The sequence below is a fragment of the Ictidomys tridecemlineatus genome, chromosome 5, assembly GCF_052094955.1.
Source record: "Ictidomys tridecemlineatus isolate mIctTri1 chromosome 5, mIctTri1.hap1, whole genome shotgun sequence".
Classification (NCBI taxonomy): Eukaryota; Metazoa; Chordata; class Mammalia; order Rodentia; family Sciuridae; genus Ictidomys; species Ictidomys tridecemlineatus.
In genome coordinates this window covers 97,888,917-97,897,122 of record NC_135481.1, presented here as the reverse complement: position 1 = coordinate 97,897,122, position 8,206 = coordinate 97,888,917, and positions in this window count along the sequence as shown.

Genomic DNA, 8,206 nt, shown 5'->3' with positions numbered 1-8,206 from the left:
GGGTGGCCGGGGCTGGTGGCTCTGAAGAGGAGGCCTAGGGTGAGCACTGGCTGAGGCCGCCCTTCTCCCGTACCTCCCATGCTCATCCTGGAAGTGAACAGAAATTGCCAGGAGGGCGACCAAGGGAACTAAGAGGTTTTCCTTTCTCTTTCTCTGTGGTTCCCTCTTAGAGGAACTGTCCAGGACCTACCTGGGTCAGGAGAGAGTCTGACCCAGCCTGCACCATCTCCCCTTGCCCCTTCTCCTCATCTTCCTGCCTAGCCTGGTGGCTGGGCAGGCTCTGTCACACCTGAGGGCTGACCTGTGAGGCAGAGGAAATTCTGCCGCAGGCACCTCGCTGCAAAGGTCCAGCCTCCCCAGACCTTGAAGGTCTGCGGCCCAACCTCCCATTTGCCCTGCCCTCCCAAGCTTCCCCACATTCCTGCTCAGCTGGAACTCCTGGTTGGAAAACAATCTGTAAACCAATCTAAGCTAGTGATTTCCCTGTGGGCAGAGATGATGTCTTTCCTCTATGTCCCCAAGCCGTTCAGTGACTGACACGCCAGTCATCTCATATATTCATAGAAATGTCAATTGAAAGGATGAATAAACACTCAAGCGAGTGAGTGAATGAATGCTGTGTTACTAATAAGTCATACATCATGTGATATCCCTCCCACGGGTACATGCATTTTGTTTCTTTAAATCCCAGGAGAGAGATTTGATAAAAGAACATTTTCCCAGTGGCCAAAGGGTCTCATCTAATAGGTGGCTTCCCTAAAGTGGGCCCTACCTGGAGTGGGGGTGGGGGAGTAACACGGCACTGGAGAGAGAGGAAGGAAGCTTTGGGGCTTTCTAAAAAACGTTGCCTAGAGGCATCCTGGATTCTGCCCAGCCTGCAAAAAAAGAGAATCATTCAACACTGCAGCTGCCCCAGCTGCACAGAAGCATTGAAAGAGCTTGGTCCATTCCACTGGCAGCCCGCCAAATGTGGGCCACAACCGTAATTCTTCAGAGAGAGGATGAAAACCAGAGGACAGACGGGGATTCCTTGTAGCTGGAGATAGGAGAAGGATATATGGTGGAGGGTGCACTTGGGAAGGCAAATAGAGTTTGATGCACAGACTTTTGGGGAACAGCTTTCCAAGGAGAAGGGACACAGAGAGTCAAGGCCTAATGACTGGAAGACACAGCTGTGCTGGACAAAGAATTTGGCAGGGCACAAGGACATGAAGAAGTAATAGGAAATAAACTTGCTAAGTCAATTGAGACACAATTAAGGTGGGCGTTGGGCCATGATGAAGAATTTGAACTTTATTCCATAGGCTGTAGGATCATTTTAGAATTTCTTTGCATAAAAGTTGCTTGATTAAGGAAATAAATTAAAATTTGCTCAGCACCAAGAGCTAAGTACTTTACAAATTTTATCAAGTATAATCTTCACAGTGAGTCCATGAGCTAAATACACAATTCCCACTTAGAATTTGAGGAAGCTGAAGTACAATGAGGTTAGAAACTTGCCCAGATAATAAATACTTGAAGTTTGTCCTTTGTACATGTCTTCTGGATACATTAAACATGCATATACTCCAGCAAAATTGGAGTAGACATCAAGGGAACAAAAAGATAATGTGAGGATATAAGAAATGTTGAGGGGGAATGTCTCCTAGAAGAATAGCATGGATTCCAAGCAATACATAGAGTGAATAAGAAGCTAAGTGGTAATTGGGACATGACATCTTGAGTTTTTGTTATTGCTGTTGTTTTTGTTTTGCCTAAGTAGAAAAAAATAAAGCAATCAAAAACTCTAGGAAAAACAAACCACTAAGCCAGAAAGTTGGAGTCCAAAACTGAAGCAACATAAGAGGGAAGGTGCATTTGGCAAATGGTGGTACGTAAAACAAGAACGTCTATTTGGGCCTGGAGCTAAGAATTTTGTCTTTTGAGTGACACAGTTGTCTGCTCTTAACATGTTAGGAAGGAAATAGAGTCACAGTCCATCACCAGGCCTTGTGCCTATTTATCCACACAAAATGCAATACTCTAAACATGCTGAATGGTTCTCAGCTTTCAGAATGGACCATAGACAAAGGAGGAAAAAGTTCCCTTTGGCTTCAGGACAGGACGTAATATTACCACATTTGACAATGTAAAAATAAACAGCTGATAGGAGAAGTGGGAAGGGAGGAAGAGGGAAGAGCAAGGGGGTGATGTTAATATCCTACCTTACAGAATAGGGAGCTAAGCACTACGGAGAGCTGTTGAAACAAAGGTATCAACAGAGGAACTAGAAATAACAACGGCATCAATTAGGATTCGAGGAAAAGGGAAATACTGTAGAGATTAGATTTTATGCAATTGTAGTGACATGGCTCCCTGGCTGCCAAGCTGCGCAGCTGGCCTACATGTCCCTGCAAGGGAGCAGAGCAGTGGAGCAGTGGAGTGGCAGCCCTGGTGGGCTGGGGCACAGGTGGCAAGCAAGGGTTGCATGGATCCCACCATGCAGGCACGGCGAGCTAGCACAGAGGTGGACCAAGGCATGCTGACCCGTCCTCCCGCAGTAGTGCAGACTGCCCACAGCAGGGATACCCACTGCAGAAGCACACTCCAGGTAGCGATGAGATCACCCATCAGATGATCTCAACCTCTGGCTTCCAGATCTGCCTAAGAAAATGGAAGTGGGGCAGACTTGAATGAAAGTTGGGGCTGAAGAATTGACCAATTGTGTTAGTACAGTTCCAAACACCTAATTAGCATAAGCTTGGACCAATAGCATTGGTGCTTTTTTCTAACCTTAATTAGCATAAGCTTGGATCAATAACAATGAATCAAGTGCTATATAAACCCCTAGACGGGCATACTAGGGTAGACAAAATGTGCTATTAGGTGCCCCTTGCACTGGAGGAGTTCAGTTTGTTTTTCAATAACTCTGACTCTCCCTTGTCCTGGTCTGTGGATTTTACTCTTCAAATTCAAGAGACAAGAATCCAGAAAGAAGAGGAAATTGGCAGTGACCTGCTGGGGTCTGCTGCCACACCAGAGGGCAGGGCCCACCATTAAGAACCACAACACTTTCTGACTGCAGCCTGTGCAGACCCCATCTGCCTGGGAAAGCAGTGAATCGAAACCCGGTTTCCATAGGACCTAGTCACACAGTCTATGGAAGACCATTGCTGTGTGTCTGATGGTGAGCCTGGGGTCAGTGGAACTGGCGTTTAGGAAGACAAGGTGGAAGTGAGGAAGAAGAAGAAGGACAATCTGAGCTCACAAGGACAAACCAAAATCTTCATCTGTCTCTCTCTGCCTCCAGTCTTCGTGATGGGAGTGATCTTCTGGAAAAGCAGGTGCTCCATCATGGAGCTGCACATGCATCTGGCCCAGGGCACAGAAGGGCTAAAGAGCAGGTGGAGGAGGAGCCCTGGGCAGCATGCCAGCAGGATGAGCTACGTGTCAGGGATGCTCAGGAAAGCCATGACAGCACCTGGCCCTACCCCAACCTGCAGATAGTAAAAATAGCTGTTGTTTCACATCTGCCTTCCTAATTTGCCCAAAGTTCCCTAACTTGGAACCACACAGGGAAGAGAATTTGGAGAAACAGTCCTTGCTCAATTAATTTGACACAATATAAATTAATAAACTCTAAAAAAAAAAAAAAACAGAAAGACAAGGGTGATTGTTGCAGGTTGGGTTCCCTGGAAGCAGATACTGAGATGTGTCTTAGGATCAATACATTTGCAAAAGAAGGGGGAGGCAGGTTGGGTAGAAGGAAAAGTCAAACTGCGGTGTAGACCCACAAACCTCCACTAACCCACTCCAGAGCACTGGAGTGAGTATCGGCCATTTAAGGGACCCAAGTTAGGCCAAAATAGACTGGCCCTCACCTTTTTCAGTCACTGGAAACCGACTGTCTCAGGAAGCAGCTCTGTGCAGCTGAGGTGGAACCTGACTGAGCCAGCAGTGGGCAGCTGCCACATCCCCCCACCCCGACCCCGCACCCTCCAGACTGAGCAGCAATTCAGTTTTTTGGTTTTTTTTTTATTTTAATTTTTTATTTATACATGGGCAAAGTCTTTATTTTGTTTATTTTTATTTGTGGTGCTGAGTATTGAACACAGTTCCTCACATGCTTGAGGCAAGCGCTCTGCCACTGAGCCACAATCCCAGCCCTCAGTTTTTTTAAGAGGTTCTAGGTGAGGCATCTCTGTGTCTGTAGATGAGCTAAATCCTGCTTTAGCAGAGCTGGGAAACTAAGAGATCCTGTCCAGCTGATCCATCAGGACACACAGTACTGTCAGCCCCCCACCTCCCCAGATTCAACCAAACACGAATCCAAAATATTTAGAAAAAAATTACACCTGTATTAAATGTAGGGGCTTTTTTTCTTGTCATTATTCACAATGTAGAGTGAGTATTTGCACGATATGTATGTGTTCATAGGTATTATAAGTAATCTAGAGATGACTTAAAATATATAATAGGATGGGAAAAGGTTATAAAGGAGTGTCCTCAGATATTGGTACCTTCAGGGGGCCCTGGAACCCATCTGTATCCATGGGGCAGGGATACAGAGGATGAATGCATTAGCATGTTGCTTAGAGACATGAAGGCATGCCAGCAAAACCAAAAATATTTATAAGCCACTGCCTCCAGGAGGCAAGACTGAATCCAAGAAGGATGGACACAGGCCTACAGGTAAGTCCCTCTGTATCATTTACTTTTCCAACCATGTGCCTGAATTTCTTCATTAAATATTTGTAAGTTTCTAAAACTTTGGATCTATCTGATTCCAAAGCTGAACCCTAGTCACACCCAGGCAGGCTGACCAGGCAGCCATGAACAGGCCTATTTGGAGGAGCAAAGAGAACTCCCCCTTTCTCCATGGGAGGCAGGCATGTCTATGGGTGCCCTGGTCTCACCTTGGTAGCAGGATCTGGCCCATCCATTCCCAAGGTGGGAAGTTGGCCAAGTCCTTCATCTTGTGTCCCCAGTGGAGGGGAACCCAGGCTCTAAAGTTGGGGGAAATACCAGCCACTGCATTGCGTTGGATTGGGGACCTCTCCATTTCCACCATAATTCTGCTGAATTTGCCATCACCAAGAATACAGAATATTTGCGTCCCTCCTAATCTTTAACATCTATGGTTCAGACTCTGAGAAGCAGGGCCCTGCCACCTGGAGGATGTCTACAGCTGGATGTCACATGAATTCCTCAAAGGCTACAGACCAGAGTGTCTAAACAGCAAGTCAGTTGGTCAGATGATGCGTATTCCTTTATTTGTTAATAGATAAAAACATAAAAATTGTGCATACTTGTGGAGTACCACGTATGTTTTGATAAACATATATGTTGTGTAACATTCAAATCAGGATAAACATACCTATCTCCTCAAACATTTATCATTTCTTTAGGGTGAAAACATTCAAAATCCTTTTTTTTCTAGCTTTTTGAATTGCACAGTACATTGTCATTAGAACATCAGAACTTCTTCCCCATCTAACTATTACTCAATACCCATTGATCAACCTCGCCCATCCCTCCCTCAGCTGCTCTCCCCAGCCTCAGGTAACTTCTACTCTGCTCTCAGCCTCTGTGAGATGAACATTTTCATATTCCACATAAAGCGAGATCATGTGGAACTTGTGTTTCAGGGCCTGGCTTACTTCACTTTAAGTAATGATCTCCAGTTTCATCCATGTTGTCACAAGTGACAGGATTTTTGAACTTTTTAATGGCTGAATGGTATCTCACAGGATATATATGTTACATTTGCCAGTTGGTGGACATTTAGGTTGTTTTCATTGCTTGACTAAAGTTAATACTACTGCAATAAACATGGGCGAGCAGATGTCTCTTGGACATACAAATTTTATGTTCTTTGGATATACACCCAGTAGTGGAATGGCTGCGTCATATGGTAGTTTTGTTTGAATTTTTAAAGAAAACTCCATATTGTTTTTTCATAAAGGCTATACTAGTTTGATTTCTTATTTTTTTAAAAAAAAAAAAACTTGTATTAGGTTCAAAACGAAGTATAGCTACAATACTGAAAATTTGTAAAGAGAGAGAGAGAGAGAGAGAGAATTTGCCATAACCCCACCACCCTAACACAATATTTTTGTGCCACATTTTCTCACTTCAATCTCCTCTGCATCTGATTTGGTTTGGTTTGGTAGTACTGGGGAGTGACCCCAGGGCCTCATGCACGCTAGGCAAGCACTACCACTGAGCACTATCACTGCACCACTGAACTGCATCCCAGCCCTGTGACTGCATCTGTTTTTAAATCAGGTCACCACATCACACCCAAATTCTGACTTTTGTGTCTTCTGCTAGATTTATGTCATAAGCATTTCCATGTTATTATGTGGGTTTCACAACTATCATTTTAAATAACTGCATAAAATGAGATGAGGGATTTTGTCCTAGAACCTAGGAACCACATGGCCCTGGTATACAGTACACAAGACTGTTTTTTTGTTTTTTGTATTTTTAACCTATAAAGTAAGAGGTTTGTTTGGCTTACCATTTTGGAGACTGAAAGTCCAAATGGCATGGCACAAGCTTGGGTGATGGTCCCTGCCAGGTGGCGGGGAGCCTGCAGGAGGAAGTATCACAATCTCTAACCAAAAAGCAGAGCACTTCTTTTTAAGTGAATGGGTTAAAATTTGTCCTAATATTTTCTTACTGTGTGATATTTAAGAAATTTGTTTCCAGAGGCGGGGTGGGGTGGCAGGAGGAGTCAAGTTCAAAGCCAGCCTCAGCAACGTAGCAAGGCCCTAAGCAATTTAACAAGACCCTTGTCTCAAAATAAGAGATAAAAAGGCTTGGGGATGTGGTTCAGTGGTTGAATGCCCCGGGGTTCAATCCTTGGTACCAAAAGAAAAAGAAGAAATTTGTTTCCAATTTCTCAAACACATTGTCTTCTTTCTTTCCTGCACATCCTTCCTTTATCCCCCTCTTTATGCAGTTTCCCCAGGACACCCCCACAAACTCTGCTCTCTACCAGTCTCTCCCACAGCTCACAGTTCTATCACGTATCATAAATCAGCCAGGTGTGTTCTGAGCACAGTGTTGGGTTTCATGAGAAAAGTTAAGTGGTGTTAATTGTGAGTTAGTGGAGTGGGAAGAATCCACAGGCCGTGTGGGTGTCCCTCCTGAGCTGGGGCCCCCCACGCACTTCAGATCAATGTGTTCTGTCAACACTGCTGTCACCAGCAAGAACACTTCATCCTGGAATGGTAGCCCAGACCCTGCCAGTTATGGCACCTCGGTGCTTACGTTTTTCATGTGAATTTAAACATTCAAACATCACGAACATGAAATATAAACACTCACCCCGCCGTGGCATTTTAATGAGGTTCAACTGGGTTCAGCACGTTCCATTCTTAGAATTGTATAAAAGCTTTTCGATCCGGATCACTTCCTTAGGTCTGGTCCTTTACAGCCAAGACAAACTGTGTTTTCTGAGGACTAGGAAGGTTGAGGAGAATTGTGTCTGGGTAGGTGGTGGACAGCCACGGGGCCCACCCTGGCTCTGATTAGTTGGACCAGCAATTAAACCCATCTACTCACAAGCAGCTGAAAGGAAATGGCAGAGTGAAGGAGATTAGCACTCCTGCTTCACTCTGAAAACGCTCCCCACACACCTTGACCTTGCCGTCCATGCTGTGCAGATCATGGACACCTCTGCAGCTCTTAGATGCTTTCCATGCAGCTGGAAAAAAGAGGTACTAATATTCCCATCTGGAAGATGTGGCAACGGAGGCCTGGAAAGAGAAGGTGAACTGTCCAAGACCAGGGTCAAAGAACTAGTCATCAAGGTTCCTTCTGCAAAACAGACCGCAGTACAGACTAAATGGCTGCAATAAAGAGGCTTAAAGTACACCACCCATAGGTAGATGTCCAGGCCATTAGAGTGACTCCGCCATCCTCACTGCAGGGCTTCCATTGTGTTGTCCAAGATCCTCATCCCTGCTGTAAGAAGGGGGAAAAGGGTTGTGGCTCAGTGGTAGAGAACTTGCCTAGCACGTGTGAGGCCCTGGGTTCAATCCTCAGCACCACATAAAAATAAATAAAATAAAGGTATTGTACCCAACTACAACTAAAAATATTTAAAAAGAAGAAGAAGAGGAGGAGGGGGAGGAAGAAAGGGGAAAGGGCAGGGGAGCAGCCTTTGGGAGGCTATACATAAATGTGAGACCTTCTATTCACAACTCAGTGGCTAAAA